The sequence below is a fragment of the Dendrobates tinctorius genome, unplaced genomic scaffold, assembly GCF_039654945.1.
Source record: "Dendrobates tinctorius isolate UK_male_01 unplaced genomic scaffold, ASM3965494v1 ptg000107l, whole genome shotgun sequence".
In the NCBI taxonomy this organism is placed as follows: Eukaryota; Metazoa; Chordata; class Amphibia; order Anura; family Dendrobatidae; genus Dendrobates; species Dendrobates tinctorius.
In genome coordinates this window covers 16,338,072-16,355,380 of record NW_027361775.1, presented here as the reverse complement: position 1 = coordinate 16,355,380, position 17,309 = coordinate 16,338,072, and the positions used below count along the sequence as shown (strand labels likewise).

Genomic DNA, 17,309 nt, shown 5'->3' with positions numbered 1-17,309 from the left:
TATGTTATTAAATGTTTTATCACATTTTTTGCTTCAAATATTTTTTTCCCTATTTTCCATCTCTAAAACCTGGGTGCATCTTAGACCCCGAAAAATATGGTATTTACTGTATGAGTTAACTACTGATTTGTTGCCACAAATTGTAGTTTCAGGACAGCAGTCACTATATAGATGTTTAACTCTATCAGGATAATTTTTATGCAGTTTTTTTTTTTCTTCTAGGCTGGCTGGTCACAAACATTTATTTGGAAGGCGAATCAGTGGATTGTGGTTCACTTGTTCCATTGCCGCATGTTCCTTACCTATCACTTGTGGTGGGTATCTCTTAACAACTATGATCGTCTGGTGAAATCCACCACAGTTTTGTATGTATCTTTCTTCTTCTTTGGGCTGATTTTACTTACGTTTATACTGACCCCTTATTGGACCTATATAAAGACCAAACAACTTCAGACTCCTGTTCGTCCAACCACAAAATCATTAAGCGAAGGAAATGGCAAAATTATCATAAAGAAAAATGAATAGCACATTGGTTTGGTCCCTTTTCTTGCTTTGTGGAAAGATCATGATAGAACAGTTCTTTTCTGTTCTACAAATTTATCAAAGTTTTCCGCATATTTAAATTTAACCAATTCGGTCTGGAACGGTTTATCCAATTTTTACTCCACTTACCCTACTGGAGTGAGAATTGTAGCTTTTAAAACATGAATAAGACCTATTAGCAAAGCTAACCAAGCCCATCTTCCCACCCATACATCGAAAGTGTCAAAGTTACAATTTTTTTGCTGGAATACAAATTTGTGAAAAATTTTGCTACATATTAGCACTACGGATGAGAGTATAGCTTCATGCAACCCCAATTCATGGTCCAGATAATTTCTCCCTAGCCATAGACAGGAGCTTCCCAAATTTCCTGACCTGGGTTCCTCAACGCGACATTTAATTTGTCATCCTCATTATCTATAATCTGCACGGTGCCCTGGTGGCTAGATGCCAGCAAAGCAAATCAAAAGCCAAGTTTGGGATCCTAGAAGGTCAGAAAGTTTGCGCCGCTCATGTCTCCGGCCAGAGAGCACTGACCTGGATCATGGACCGTTACTGTGCAAAGCAATCTGCTCATCTCTAAATGACCTCAAAATACTGGAGCAAAAGACTGTATAGTCTTAAAATGTACCCAATTTTTCAAAGAAGTTTGTGCTGTTTAATAACTCACTTTACACCAAGATTTTACCCCACAATTTGGGAACTTTTATGGTGGACGTTTTTTCCACACCAGGTCTTGCCCTTTTTCAGTGAAGCCACTACAGTATATAGCAGGGCTCGGTATGTTACTGAAAACAGGGTACTGCACCTGCATTCATACATTTTTATTATTCAGGCTTGTTACACATCAACTTAAGCATGCTAAAACTACACACATGTACACATTCACATGTGCCACATTACCTGCTGCTTTTGGTTCAGCAGTTTCACAATTATAATACTCCCTCTTGTAAACTAGTCTGCTGACCCTGGATGCTGAGATGGAAAGACCAACATTACTCCATCAGTTGGTCATCTAGGAACTGACGTACAATGCACACTAGCATTATCATGTCGAATTTCTTCCCCAGACATGATAGAGGTCAAACATAGGGGCAAGTATATTCAATAATATTGATTTATATGTTACATAATGTCAACTTGTATTTTGCTTGGTAGATGCAGATGTGTGTAAATTGTTACATAATCTCAACTTGTATTTTTCCATTCTACATGACGGCACCACGAGAGAGGGGATCCGCCCAACAAGGACAGGAAACCTTCAAGATAAAAGGGGCGACGGCGCTCCGCATCAGTTGATTTCCTGTCCTCGATGGGGAACCCTCTAGATGAAAACCTCTTCAAGAAAGAAGAGGATGCCTGGGTCGGGTGATTAATGGCAGGCACGGGTCTGCTACACCTGTCACAAGGTACCGGTTGTCGTCTCGGGCGCCATATATTCCTATGCCCCCCGTGAGCGAGTGCATGGCCACAGCCTTTGAGGCAAATTGCCAGGGTGAAGTTGGATGCCTCGGAGACCACATGCGGTGTACCTTCCCAGATGTCAACATACCCCATAGAAGTCCACGGAGGCCACTTTCCGTGCTCCCTCCCTGTAGACATACAGTGGCTATGCAGCCCGTGGGGCACATCGGTGCCCGGGCAGAAGTAAAGATCCTTGGAGGCTACATCTGTGTACCCTCCCTGTTGAGGCCAGACACCAGACCCCACTGGATGTGAGCCCTGGAATCAAGTTTGAGGCCCGGACGTGTGAGTAGGCCCCGGGTACGCCCACCTAACGTACCGTAAGTAGATGTGGGCGACCCGGAAGTAGAGCGCGACACTCGGGAGGCAGCAGCAGGGAGAGGGCGCACAGGAACAAGCGACTTGGCCACATGACGGGGCGCGCACCGGAAGTGGTCACCGGGTGCCCGCGTACATTCATTATCGGGACACATACACCCGAATGGGGCGCAGGCACAAGAGGAGAGTGCGCACCGGAAGTGCCGGATGCGCGCATAAGCCAGCTGTAGTGCGCATGCGTGGGGGTATAACCAGGAAGCGCAAGCGGCCGGCAGGTGCAAGATCAACCAGGTGTTCCAATTAATTAGGAAAAAAAAAGAGGAGAGAATGCTGCTCTTTAAAGGCAACAGGAAGTGCTGGCAGGCGTCACCACACCATTATTGGGTTGGATGTGACTGCTCTCATCACAAAACAGCAGTTAAGCAGTTTGTAGGATGGAGAGCCCTTCACCAGAGCACTTGCAACCACGCCAGGAGGCGAAGGAGAGGCGGTCGCGCTCAGAGGAGAATATCCAGACATGCCACAGCCGCAGTGGGAGCCGCTCGGGCAGCGCACGGGCGGATCGTCACCCCAAAAAGGAGGGGTCCTTGGTCTCTTTTGGGAGACAGTGAGAAGACCAGTCAGCCTCCAGGTACCCGTTCTGTGAAGCGTCCAAGTAGTGAGTGAACTTCGAGAAAGTCCAGTACGCTAATGTCTGTTCTCTTTCTCTCTCTTGTCTCCTCTATCACCCTCTTTTTGCATATATTGGCGGGGTGACGTGTAGGAAGTCCCTAAGAAGAGTAGGTCAAAATCCAAGAATAAGGAATGTCCCTATGCAATAGCCCCTTAGAAGTATCCTGGAGTAAAAGTTTGTGCCAGGACTGTATTAACAAAACAGTAGCAGAAGAGACACCCTCCTTCTCCGACAACCTGAGATCCCTAATTCAATCGGAGGTCTGTAAGTCAGTAAGGGCGTTACAATCAGCGGATACGGATAACAAAGCAAGAGATAGATCAAGCCCCTCAGTAGTCTCTCAGGAGGACTCCTCAGGGTCAGAGGAGGACTCAGATAAAACCCGCTATTCGGATAGTAGTTCTGACGAGGAAGACGCATTCCCAGTAGAAGCTATAGATAAGCTTATAAAGGCAATCCGGTCTACCATGGGGCTGGTAGATGAGCGAGCAAAAAGACAGCTCAGAAACTCATGTTTAGTGGACTGCAAAAGAAAAAACGTAGAGCCTTCCCTATTAACGAACAGCTGGAAGGACTCATAAAACGGGAATGGGAAAAACCAGAGAAGTCCCATATAATCAATTCCCTAAAAAGGAGGTAGCCCTTTGAGGAAGAGGCATCCTATTCCTGGGATAGAGCTCCAAAAATTGACGTAGCGATATCAAAAGTCGCCAGGAAATCCTTTCTACCCTTTGAGGATTTAGGTTCTCTAAAAGAACCTCTGGACCGAAAGACAGACAATTGTCTTAAAACAGCCTGGGAGGCCGCGGCTGGGGCACTAAGGCCCGCCATCGTGGCCACTTGTGTGGCCAGGTCCCTAAAAATTTGGGTTGGCATCCTGGAGGATCAGCTAGAGCAAGGAGTCCCCAGGGAGTCTATTCTGGAAGCAATACCGGCCATCAGAGCAGCGGCAGTCTTTCTCGCTGAGGCTTCAGCAAATTCAGCTAGGCTAGCAGCAAAATCGGCAGCCTTAACCAATGTGGGACGCCGTGCAGTATGGCTCAAATGCTGGCCGGGGGATACACAGGCAAAGATGAAACCCTGCTCTCTGCCATGTGAGGGAAATTTCCTGTTTGGACCGGCATTGGATGACGTATTGGAGAAAGCCGGCGACAAAAAGAAGAATTTCCCAAAACAGCCATTTCAGGCCTTTCGGCGCTCCTTTCAGAAGGGCCGAAAATTCAGAAGACAGCAGTATAGGGATCGAGACAGAAACAAATCTGACAAGCGATCCAGAGGTGAGAGAGACTTCTATTTCGGCAAGCCCTCCAAAGACGCCAAAAAACCCTCCCAGTGACGGTCCTTCTCAGGTGGGGGGGAAGGCTCTCTCACTTCCTCCCAGCCTGGGAGAGGATCTCATCCAGCACCTGGATCCGGCAAATTGTAGGGTCAGGTCTGGAATTAAGGTTCCACCACTGGCCGCCACGAAGATACATGCAGACTCCAGTGCAGTCATCTCAAGAAAAACAAGAAAGTCTGGAAGGGGAAATATTATCACTTCTAGACAAACATGTCCTGGAAGAAATTCCGGAAAAGGAAAAGAAGGAAGGTTTTAACTCCCCGCTATTTCTCATAAAAAAAAAAAAACAGACACTTCCTGGAGGACGATTATAAATTTGAAAGGTCTCAACAAATATCTGATAGTCCCATCATTCAAGATGGAAACGATAAGGTCAGCGGTGAAACTCCTCTTTCCTCGGTGCTACATGGCAGTCCTGGACCTCAGGGATGCTTACTATCATGTCCCGATCCGGCAATAAGACCGTAAATATCTGATTGGCGGTCCAGTTAAGGTCTCGGTGGCCTCACTTTCAATACAGGGCTCTGCCCTTTGGCATAGCAATAGCCCCCCCCCCCCCCCCCCCCCCGAGTCTTCACAAGTCATCTGAAGGCAGACTTTCTAAGCAGGAATCACTTGAGGCAAGGAGAATGGTGCCTAAAAGAGTCCATTTTTCAACGGATTGTGCATATGTGGGGGAAACCCATCATAGATCTCTTTGCCTCAAAAACCAACAGGAACGTTCAAAAATTCTGCTCCCTAAGTCCAGCAGACAGGCCATTGGCAGTAGGCGCCTTCAGGATAGAGTGGACATCACGTCTCCTGTACGCCTTCCTTCCAATATGCCTCATTCCAGCAGTTCTGAGGAAGATCAGGGAGGACCAAGCCAGAGTAATTATGATAGCTCCCTTTCGGCCGAAAAGACTATGGTTCTACTGGCTGAGAGTGATGTCGGTGACGGACCCATGGGTGCTCCCAGAGGACCACGACCTTCTAACACAGGGTCCCTTCAGTCACCCTCCGAAGTCCGGGCTGCACTTGAGAGCCTGGAATTTGAAAGGTCACTGTTGGAGAAAAAAGGTTTCTCAGTGGGGTTAATATCCACCTTACTCAGTAGCAGAAAACCAGTGACTACAAAAATTTATGGAAGGATATGGAGAAAATTTTTATCTACCTCAGGCCCAATACGGGAGGGAGAAGTACCGATAGGGGCAGTACTGGAATTTCTACAGAAAGGTTTAGAGTTGGGGTTAGCTGTCAGCACCCTCAAGGTACATGTCTCAGCCCTGGCAGCCTTATTCAACTGCGACCTGGCAAACAATATATGGGTGGCCAGGTTTATCTGGGCCTGTACTAGAGCTGACTCTGTCCCATCCCCTACTCCTCCTCCTTGGGATCTAAATTTAGTCCTATCATCTCTGACAGAAAGTCCGTTTGAACCGCTAAACACAACGTCAGATAAAGTGTTAACTTTAAAGACAGCCTTATTAGTGGCACTCACATCGGCCCGTAGGGTTGGGGACTTACACGCAGACCCTCCATACACTCAGGTCATGGACGATAGAGTTATGTTAAAGCTAGATCCAGCATACCTTCCCAAGGTGGTTTCAAAATTCCATAGGGGTGAGGAGATAGTCTTACCATGCTTTTGTCCTAACCCTAGTAACCAGAAGGAGAGGCTTCATTGCCTAGACGTTAGGAGATGTATCCCGCGGTATTTAGAGGTGACAAAACCCTTGAGAAAGCAGAGGGCCTTATTTGTCTCATACCAGGGGGCACGAAAGGGCCTTAAAGCCTCTAAACAGACTATAGCTAGATGGGTGAGAGAAGCCATCATGCTAGCGTATAGTAGTGCAGGCAGGGCTGTTCCAGAGGGCCTAAAAGCCCACTCCACGAGGGCCATGGCGACGTCCTGGGCGGAGAGAGCTGACGCCTCCATCGACCAAATCTGTAAGGCGGCCACTTGGTCCTCTCCGTCTACCTTTTTCAAACATTATAGATTAGACCTATCTGCTACCTCAGATCTCACATTCGGGAGAAGAGTGTTACAAGCAGTGATCCCTCCCTAAAGAGAATACAATCTCTGTAACACTCTCGTGGTGCCGTCATGTAGAATGGAAAAACACAGGTTTTACATACCTGGTAATGTTTTTTCATGAGACATGACGGCACCCTTATATTCTCTCCCTATTGGTCACATCATTAGTTGGGTGCATTATTAGCATTATACACTCCTTTGGTGTTGGAAATTTAGTTGTGTATAGGATGTATTTATATTTACACTAACCTGCGGAGTTCCTCTCGTGCTCTGTAAAACAACTGATGCGGAGAGAGGAGCTGCCCCTTCTATCTTGAAGGTTTACTGTCCTTGTTGGCCGGATCCCCTCTCTCGTGGTGCCGTCATGTCTCATGAAAAAACACATTACCAGGTATGTAATGCCTGTGTTTTGCTTGGTAGATGCAGACGTGTATAAATTGTTATATTATTTCAAATTGTATTTTACTTGATTAATGTAGACGTATTAACTTTATTTTGCATATGTTGGGTTTACCACTATGGTTATGCTAATACTCTATGGTTCTTTTGTTTGAAGCAAGGTGGAGAGATAAATCATAACATTTATACTAAGATATTTAATGCATCATAGAATGAGTCGAAAGAGTGTTCATTTCTGTTTATGACCAGGAGTGTAGTTAGGCTTGCGGTACTCCCTTGACTCATAATACACAATTATCCTTTAAAGGAAATCTATCAGCAGGTTTTTGCTATGTAAGCTGAAGAAAATGAGGTAAGGGTTAATACACAGATTTCACCAGTGACTCTCTTATGAAGCTCTGATCTTTCGTTTGCTTGCAGTGATTGTTTTAGCACCTGGAGCTTATCATTGCTGGAACACAGTAGTGTGTACATGCTAGTCAGACACGCCCCCTCCTGTGATAGGCACCTTAATGTCTATCAGTATTGTACATACAGAGCCTGGTGTGGGCTGGGTTAGCTGTGATGTGGGCGGGGATAGCTTCCTCACCTCTGCTTCATTCTAAATCTAAAAGCTCTGATTGTGTCAGAATGGCTGCACCCAGTAATCTAAATGATACATCAGTGGATTCAGTTTCTCTTTGCCTACATCAGCCTGCTCTCAGATGAGGTTGCAAAAACCTGCTGACAGATTCCTTTTAAAGAAATATGTTTATTGGCTGCAGCAACCACAAATGCCTTATACTTCTACCCCATCCACAATTCTAACAGCATCCTGGTTTTCGATTCTGTTTTTTACAACTACCCATTTTCTTATAGCCCTTACCTAAACAATCTGAAGAATAATGATGTTGGCTGGTTATAGCCATTACCTCTTATTCCCACTTTATGAACTCTCTTCCTGATCATCAAGGAAGTGGTCAGGAATCTGGCAGTGCCACTCCCATGACTTTGGACTGTAAGCTGTAAAAACTTTTTATCCAAATTTTGTGTTGCCATTGATATTTAGTCTGAAAAATAATGTTTTTATGGGTTGCTACTTTTGCACAATAAAAACCAGTTTCGAAAATACATTTCTGTGTTGAATTCATAGTTAAGTCAAAATATTTGTATTTCTGCATTGACATATGGGAATTTTTAAGGTAAATATAATTTTTATAACTTTTTATTAGGCTTCTTTTTTTGGATGGTAGGGTCACGAAACGCAATTCTGCATTGTTTTTATGTAATTTTTACTGCGTGCACCAGACACTGTACAGCAGTGTATTATGCCTGTCAGTGTAAAATTGACAAGCAGATTATCAGGCTTTGTCTTTTGACAACTTTGGCCCTCACAAAGGCCTAACCAACACATTGGTAACCCACCCATGTGTGGACATTGGTAGACAGTGGCAGCCCTCACTATCTTTCTAACCACTTAGATGCTGTGGTCATGCAGTGATGCAGCAGGCTAGCCCCTGTGCCCACACTATTACTTTGCACATTGCGCTTTGAACTGCATACTGCGATATAACAGTATGACAAGGGTTTTGTCCCACTTTAACTATGTAAAATGTTTGTACATAGACACAAAATTATCTTACATTTTCAATAATGGATTTTATTACAAAGAATTACACCAGGAATTGCAAATTCTGCTAGATGGTTTAGTATTAAAGTAGTTATTCCACAAAGTACATTTACTCAATAGATCTTGGAATAATAAGTTCCAAAATTGCTTGTGTTAAAAAAAGGTTCCTGTGCTGAGATAATCTTATAAATGTACCCCTGCTCTACACTGTTACTTGCTGTGTCTGACCATACAGAGCTACTCCAGGGTATGGTTAACACATACCACAGCTCCTGGCCAAGGGAGAAAACATGTCACTTGTGATAAGTGAGTTTACAGACGAAACAGCAGAGACTCACAGCTGCTGATTTCCCAGCTTGATTTTTCACAGTAAAGTTTCTGCTGCGTCTCCCCATCCCTCTGAGCTCATCAGAAATTAAGCCAGTGATGAGCTCACAGGACTGGTGATGTGGCAAAAACACACATACCTGTGATAAAACGGGTAAGGAAATATGTTACCTCAGAAAGCAAGAGCAAAATAGCAGCTAGACATATGCGGAATCAAGTACAGGATTACAGAATGGCCACAGAGGTACATGATCACAAGTGTATGTGCACAGGACCTGGTTCAGACAGATCAGAAACTGGACTAGGCACAGCCATGTCGGGTACGGGTATAGGTACAGCAGAACAGACAGGATCAGGTGAAGACAGGGTCAGGTAAACGGGGTGGACAGGATCAGATTCGGAGAGCACAAGTACGGAGACCTGGCAACTAGGTAAGCAGGATATAAACTGACTAGTGAAGTTTGCTAAAGCACCTCCAAATGGGAGGGGGTGACTTAAATTTCAGAAGTCTCCCAGCTATTGACTGGGGACATTTTTAGCAGCATGCGCTGGCCCTTTAAAAGTACTCTCCTGGGTGTTGGAAGTTCCATGAGCTGGCTCTTAAGCTGATAGTAGGCTCAGACAAGGTGCCATGCATCGGCTCCCAGTGATCAATTGTTCTCTGTACAATTGAAGCTCTGACCGCCAGGTCAGGACGACGACAGCAGCGTGATCAGGCCACGTGATCACTCTGCTGACGTCACTCGCTGGCTCGCAGAAACGTGAAGAACGTTGGTCATAGTGCGTGGAAGGGGTGGTGGGAAATTTAGTGTGGTGGGAGATTTAGGCTAATGGAGGGTGGGGACGATTTGGGGACAGAAGTTTGGGGAGCATGAAAGGGACAGGTGAAGACACAATATGGGGAGCAGGATAAATTTGAATACACAGTATGAGGAGTGAGGAGGGATGTACGAGGAAACAGTATGATGAGTGGACGTATGGATGTGGACACAGTGTGAAGAGAGAGACAGGAATGTATGAGAGGGGATGGGTGCAGACACAGTATGGTGAGTGTGGGGAATTGCGGCAGACACAGAATGGGTGCAAACGCAGTATGGGGAGTGATGTGGGAATATATGCAGACACAGTGTGGGGAGCAAGTGGGAATGAGTGCAGACAGTATAGTGAGTGGGAGTATGGGTGCTAACACAGTATGAGTAGCAAGGGGAAAAATGTATGCAGACACATTATGGGGAGTCAGGGTGTTGGCATGTGTGCAGACACACGGTATGGGTAGTCGGGGGCATGTATGAGGAGGCAGTATGGAGAATGAGAGAATAAATATATGAGGAGACTATGGTGAGCTTGGGGATGTGAGAGGGGAGAGTATGGGGAGGAATGGGGAAACATGTGAGGAGACAGTGTGATTAGGCACAGAATAGAGACCAAGTAGTCTGGGGGGGGTAGCATAGAAGGACAATGTAAGGGCACAGCCTTGAGGGGACAGTATGCCAAGAAGGGGGAGTATGATGAGGGGCACAGTATAAAGACTGGGCCATATAAGGGGGACACAATGTGAGAGGAGAGTGTAAAGAGGGAGCACAGTATGGAAAGGCGAGGGCAATGTAGAGGGCATATACTATGAGGGACAGTGTGGGGTCATATTTTGTGCAGGGAATATAGTGAGGGGCATTTATTCAGGGGCTCAGCATAGTGCAGATATTTTTATTCAGGAGCATTATAATGACACTCTTTAAGGGCTCCATGTGGGGATGTGCTACAGAAGACCGGAGAAGATGGGAATCTGCAGAGAAGAGCTGTTAATGTGAAAACTCATCATGGAGTCTGGACAAGATGAAGAAAAGAAAGAGGACAACTACAATCAGCAACGTCATCTATCAGGTACTTTGATGTAAAAAAAACTTTTGTGATACTGACCAATTCTCGTATTTTTGTTTGTTAGAAGTGTTAAAGGGGTGGTCCAATTTTGTGATGAGTCTGCAATCATTTTATGTGACTGCCGACTTCTGAATTCTCACAGTGCTCACTGCATGCTGTCAGGACTCTCTGGTGCGACCAATTTGCATATATGCAGTTATGTACCGACTAGATATTCGTGACCCCACTCAATGAAAAAGAATTGAGTGAGAATGGACACGTCTAGTGAGAATGTGGCCAGAAGTATACAACTCTCTACTGGTGCTGACATGATCATCCACTCTTGCCACCAGCAAGAGAGAGTCCTAAAAGTGTGCAGTGCATGTGCTGTGAGAATTGAGAAGATTGCAGGTACAGAGTAGCTGCAGACTTTTATCTCAAACCTGGACAAACCCTTTAATTATAAAATGAAAGCCCTGTAGCATGTCAATCCTAACATATTGTAATATACTTACTGTCCGGATTCAGCTCTGTTTGCTGGTTCCAGTAAACATCACGTAGCCACTTCACTCATATGTGATTTTCAAACATACGGTCACATGAAAACGAGCTTCTCTTCCTGCTTCTCTCACTGAACTTTGTGAGAATTAGGGAGAACAGTTAGTCAGCATGTGAATAAGAGCTCATACTCACTTGCGAGAAATACGGACAAGTGCAATCCGTTAAAAAAATGGGGACCAATGTTATTCAATAGGTGACTTCTCATTTGCGAGTTTTTTTCTCAGCCGAAATCGGACTGAGAAAAAAAAATCGCAGCAGGCTGCGTATCTCGGATGAGACTCGCCAATGCAAGTCAATGGGTGCGAGAAAAAAATCTATTCTATTCTTTACTGTACACGGCATCTGCCAGCTTTTACTATATCTGTGTAGCTAACTATATATGTATATGTATGTTTTGAAGATTCTTTTGTTCTAAAACGATGTGTACAGTTTTTTTTTACAATGCTATTTTAACATGAGATTTAACATGGAGAGAACTGCTGTATGTAAAAACTCATGTTAAAATTCAATTGCATATGGATTGCATACGCATATCATACGGATGTTCCGTGGAAAAATCGCACGGAAATTGCATGACACTCGCATAGCACTTGTCTGTTTTTTCGGTCCGGAAATCGGACATTTTTTTTCTCGCAAATAGGTATGTGCCCTAAGTGTGCAAATTGCATATATCCTTGGGGGGGGGGGTACGCCAAACTGAGTTCTTGACTCAAGTGTCAGAAAACCTAGATACATTTTTGCATGTCCTCAAAAAAATGTGCTGGAAGAGATAGAGGTGCAGGTTGTCATCAACAGAATACTACTGGGTTTTGTTTTTTTTTTTTACAAAGGCACATAATTTGAACAAACTCTGATTATTGCTGTTTTTATACTACTAGTAGGGTGCCACCTGCAAGATCAAGACCTGCCAGGTAAATAATTCGGGAGCCTCCAAATGAAATGCTGAGCATAGAAGTAGGCTGATTTGATCAACCATCAGCTGAACCAGCTCATTGCTAAAAATAACAACTTGAAAAAGAAAGTGTTTTCATTCAACCCATACAATCCTTAACCTCTACGCAATGAAGCTGAAGTCAAACAGTTATTTTCTGTATAAACAAGTAAATTAGCAATATATCCTATTTTGTGAATTATAAGATGAACCTGACCATAAGACGCATCCCAAATTTTGGGAAGGAAAAATGGAAACAATTTTTTTTTAATTATATGGTGGTGCATCTTATAGTTTGCTTTTACTGGAGCTTACCCGTGGAGGAGAATGGGGTCCCAGGAGGCAGGGTTGCTGCTGCAGGAAGTTGGTGGTGGTGGCAGGAGTGGGCAATGCTGTGTGCCCCATGCTGAGAAAAGAGGGTGTTCAGTGGTGTGAGGTTGTGGTGGGCTCTGGGCTTTCAGAAAATGTCCAGAGTCCCCTCGCGTCCCATCCTTTTCACTCCGGTAGACTTCAGGGAATATGGCCGTCAGCCGCATACGCATATTGAGATCTCGGGAGCAGAATTTTAGAGGGGAAAGTGCATCTTACAATTAAAAAAAACATGGTAATCGTTATTAAAAAAAAAATACTCTGTTATCAAGAATTGGAAGAATTTTTATTTTATTGTATATTGCATTAAATGTTTTCTGCGTTACCACCAACCACCTCTGAAATCTATCAAATAGTTACTTGTGCTAAGCCCTTCACCCTTTTGCAATTTTCCTTTTTTTTTTTTTTTATTTTCATTTTTCCTCCCCTTCATTCAAGAGACTTTTTTTTTTTTCCGGCCCTAGAGTCGTATGAGGGCTTGTTTTTTTTTTTGCGGGATGTGTTATAGTTTTGAATTACATAATTTTATCATGTGAAGCAAGAAGAAAATTCAGAGTGCATGTGAAATTGCAAAAAAGTGCAATTCCACAATTGTTTGACTTGGTAATATGATTCCCCAGGTCCAAGGCCGGATTGGTCATCGGGCAGTTCTGGCATTTGCCAGAGGGGCCGCCCCCTACCGTGGGCCGCTGCCTCTGCAGGAGCACCATTGATGTGGTGATGGGACAGGAGTCGCTCAGGAGCAGGAGAAAGAGGCGTGGCCTCAACTGCTCTTTTCATGTGAACAGCAGCAGTGGGTCAGCAGTCAGGAGGAAGAGTGCTTAGGGTGGAGGGGGGCAGGGAGGCATTTATTCCCGGACCATCTCTCAGCTCCTGCTCATGGTGGACGGGGATAATTTACATACTTCTCTAGGAGGCCGCACCAGATCCACATCTCCAGCACAACTGCTGTCTGTAGCCCCAGCCAATGAAATCAAGCAGGGGGGCTACAGAAACCAAGGTGGGCGGGGCCAGTGCTGTGAGCTCCTCCAATGGCAGCTGCAATGTTCCCTCCATTGCTGGGTCAGTGCTGGAGGATGCAGGGCCGAGAGCAGGACAGGAGGGTCAGACCTGTGTGTAGCCACTAGTGATGGAGCTGAAATCCCTTGCTCCTAGGATGTGACTTCACATGAAGAAATCCAGCTGCCGGCAGAAAGGAGTGAGTATATATGCGTGTCCTCAATGTGTGAAGTGTGTATATGTGCAAGTCATGTGTCTGTAGTGTGAGTATATGTATATATATGTACTGTGTGTGTGTATATAGCTATATGTATATATACGCACCTTATGTGTCTGTATATGTACTGTATGTGAGTGTGTATATATGTACTGTAATGCTGCAGAATCACGACCCCCCAGGCTGCCCACCCTTTGTCTGTAGCTTGCAATTTATGCTCTATGTTGCAGATTTGTGGACACAATTATATTTTTAAAGGGAACTTATCACCAGTGTTTGAGTCTTTCAACAAATGCAACCACCTTTATCAGCTCTGTGCTGCATTAGGGTATGATTGTGTAGGGAAGGTGACCTGACGGACGGACTGACTGGTCAGGTTTCAAAGGGGTTTGCACTTGGCAGGCAGGATGTGTTATGACAGGAGGGAAAACAGCTAGGAAAGTGTAGGTGACGTGCAGTACCTGGAATTGACATTAGAGGGCAGGGAGGAGTGTGAGCATAGGACTTGACATCAGCTTAGGGCTAAGAAACCATTGGTCATGGGGGCGGAGTTACAGGAAACCGGGAAAGCTATAAATTTGACAGGAGGGTTCCAGAAGTTTCCAGTCCCCTGTGGGAGCTCAAGTGACAAGAAGACTGTGACAGTTGGTGCACTGTGAGGAAAACCCAACCAGGGGGACTGAGGAGAAAGGAAGTCAGGGGGGTGGTCCTGACATGAAGTACCGCAGTATAGACGAGGCTCTGGGTGTGGGACACCGTATTTGGAATGACGTATGACCAGTAAAATTACTGTTGGTGTACAGGCCTACTGCAGCCACAGTGACGGAGCTGTCAGAGTGAAAAGGGATGGTACGTATATATACGTCCCTGTTGAAAGTAAGCTGTTTCAATGTGTTCTGTAACCCAAGAGCTGTGAAGAGAATCGTGGTGTGTTGTGGGTCCGTCAGGTGGACGGTGAAAGAATAAACTTGGACCTGTTGCACCCGAAACGTGCCTCCATCTTGTGTCTGTACGTCACTGCGCGGTATACAGAGGGACCAGCCCGGCCCATTGACCCTACACTTGCACATGGCGTATTTGGTCAGGATTAGCTGCGGGTTGAACGCTGCATACATCTGCAGCGTACAGATGTTACAGCATAGTGGAGGGGATTTTATGAAATCCTGTCTCCACTACGCGTGCAGGGATGCGGGTGACACACCCGAAATTACGCACATGTGGCGCGTTTTTCTAGACCGCAGCATGTCTATTTATCTTGCGGAGACGCTCAGTCTCCACAGGATAAATAGCACTGTTCTATGTATAGGATGTGGCGATTCTGCAAGTGTTCAATGAATACATGCGGAATCACCGTGGGTACAAAAGTCGGCAGCGCTTTGGGCGGAGCGGGGATCCAGTGCGTCCAAAGCATTGCCAGTATGCAGTGTGGAAACATAGCCTTACACCAACATGTACTGTATATTGTCTCCTGACCCGCTGTTTACCCCCAAACAAAACATCTGAGTTGCTTCCACATTGTATTTAAGTGAGGATGGTCCGGCATCTTCTCTTCGCTGTGTGCCTCCTTTCTGCTCCAAAATGTCGTCCTTGTCTCTGATAAATATGGATGACTTATCATCCACATAGCACAATAAAATCTTACTCCTGCACAGTAGCATCGCCGTCCCACGCAGGCACACTTTCACGGGTGCTGGAATTACATATTTTGCCGCATACGCAATAATGTGCCTTGCTCCACCCGCAGAGCAAAGTGGATGGGCTGCCAATGCTACTGCACATTCAAGCAAAAAAGAAGGCACACTGTAGCGCCAAACCATGCAAACATGAAAAATGAATAATGAATTGCATTACTGCATTAGAAGTATGAAAAATTGAGAAAGTTTAGTGCATAAAATGGCCAAGTTATGTTTACCTGGAAGCCACGGTAAGGCATTTCTCGTTTTCCAGGTCCCTATTCTATGCCAATCCTCACTAAGACTAGTCTCCATCTCAATGGGAACCTATGAAAAATCCTCTGTTAGGACTCAAGTCTATATCTCTGTGGAGGGGAAATGGCCCTGGTTTGATTATCAGTCCTAACAGAGGATTTTTAAAAGGATGCGTCATATTAAGAAAAAGGTAGACGGAGGCATAGGATCACCCCGCCTAACCCACAAAAAAAGCAAACTGAAAAGAAAAAAAAGTGTTTAAAGCTATTTACAAATGTAATGTCATCACTGTTATCTGGTGTTTTGCTGCGGTTTTGCTGTTGTTTTTTAGTGCGTTTTTTCTGCGGAATTGTCAGCGTTTTTTTCACAGCAACAGATAAAAAATTTTTAAAAAGAACACAAAGTAAATTTGAAAAAAAAAATTATTATGGAAACAAGAGACTATTCATGACAAACATTGTCATTCATTTTTCAATTTGAAGTATAACTGATAGGCACATATGAAACATTTGGGACCAACGTAACAAAAAGGTCAACCACAAAAGTAATAATATAATTCAAGTTATGGTACTGCGGGTAATAGCCATAGGGTGTTGAAGCATCCGTAGGGTAACTTGCATTCGGTGCGGGTCCCATTATTTCACTGCTGTATGGTCGACTTGTTTGGTAGTCATGTTGGGTTTTGTCATGTCCGCCATGTCCTGTTTTGTCTCAAGAACTCCTGGAGCGCTGTGCACGCACATATCTTGTCTGCTATCCTGCATGTTCCCTAGAGCAGTGTGCACACTCACCTCATGTCTGAGCTGCAGGATGCCTGCGTTTCTGCTCTGTCTTCTGTGATCTCGTCATGTCTAGAATCCCTGATCATGTGTTCCTGCCTGGATCCTGCACTGTCTGGTTCTGCAATCATGTAGTCAGGTCTGGAACGCTGATCATGTGACCTGTCTAGGTTTCAGCACTGATTCTGCAATCATCCCGTCATGTCTGGAACTCCCATCATGTGACTACGCTCTGTTATCCTGTGGATCTGAACCCGGAAGGGCTCCCCTAGTCCTGACCTGGAAGAGGAGGTGCTATGCCATATATCAGGCCGCCCCTTCCTATGCTCAGGGCCTGAGTATTGTGTGGTGTCCCTGCATGGCTGCTTGGTCTGTGGGGCGCTCCCTCTATTCTGTGCCCTTGCACTCTGCTCTGTCGTGCGTCTCTGCACACGCTCCGTGCTCGTATTCCGTCTCTTGTCCCGTGCCTTGTCTTATGTTTGTCCGTTGTGCCATGTTCATCCTTGTCCTGCTTGGACTTGTAGTCCTTCTGTTATTCTCTGCCTTGCCTGTTTTTGCCATGTCTTGCCTTCGCTATACTCTGCCTTTTTCCTCCCTATGGTCTCAGTCTTTGCTTGCTCTGCCTCGCTCTCTCCTATGGTGCTCTGTAGTGCTCCCTGGCACACGCACCATCCCTCCTTTCTTTCCATTCATGCTCCTTTCCATGTCTAGTCCCAAGGCTCTGCCTTGGCCCGGCTCTGGGCTTCGCCTACACTCCGCTGCTAGACTCTTTCCTATTTTGCTCTCTTGCACGTTTCTAGGCTAGTCCCAAGGTTCTCCCTTGGCCCGGCTCTGGGCTTCGGCCTACGCTCCGCTGCTAGCTCTGTTCTTGCTCTGACCTGATCCCGTGTTTTTGCCTATGCTTCCGTCCCTGGTTCTGTACTCTGTTTAAGCGCTGCCTTGTTTCTCATCTTGTCTTCCTTGCTCTGTTTCTTCGTGT

General features: G+C 45.3%; 1 protein-coding gene across 1 annotated transcript in view; it reads left to right on the top strand.

Annotated features, from left to right (window-relative positions):
• Positions 1 to 240: 240 nt before the first annotated feature.
• The window catches only part of LOC141100608 (protein CLN8-like), a 115,977-nt gene continuing 98,908 nt past the window's right edge, over positions 241 to 17,309 (top strand). The window contains exon 1 of the mRNA XM_073589197.1: positions 241 to 314. The gene's annotated coding sequence lies outside the window, so the exon portion shown is untranslated. The remainder of the gene's footprint in view (positions 315 to 17,309) is intronic.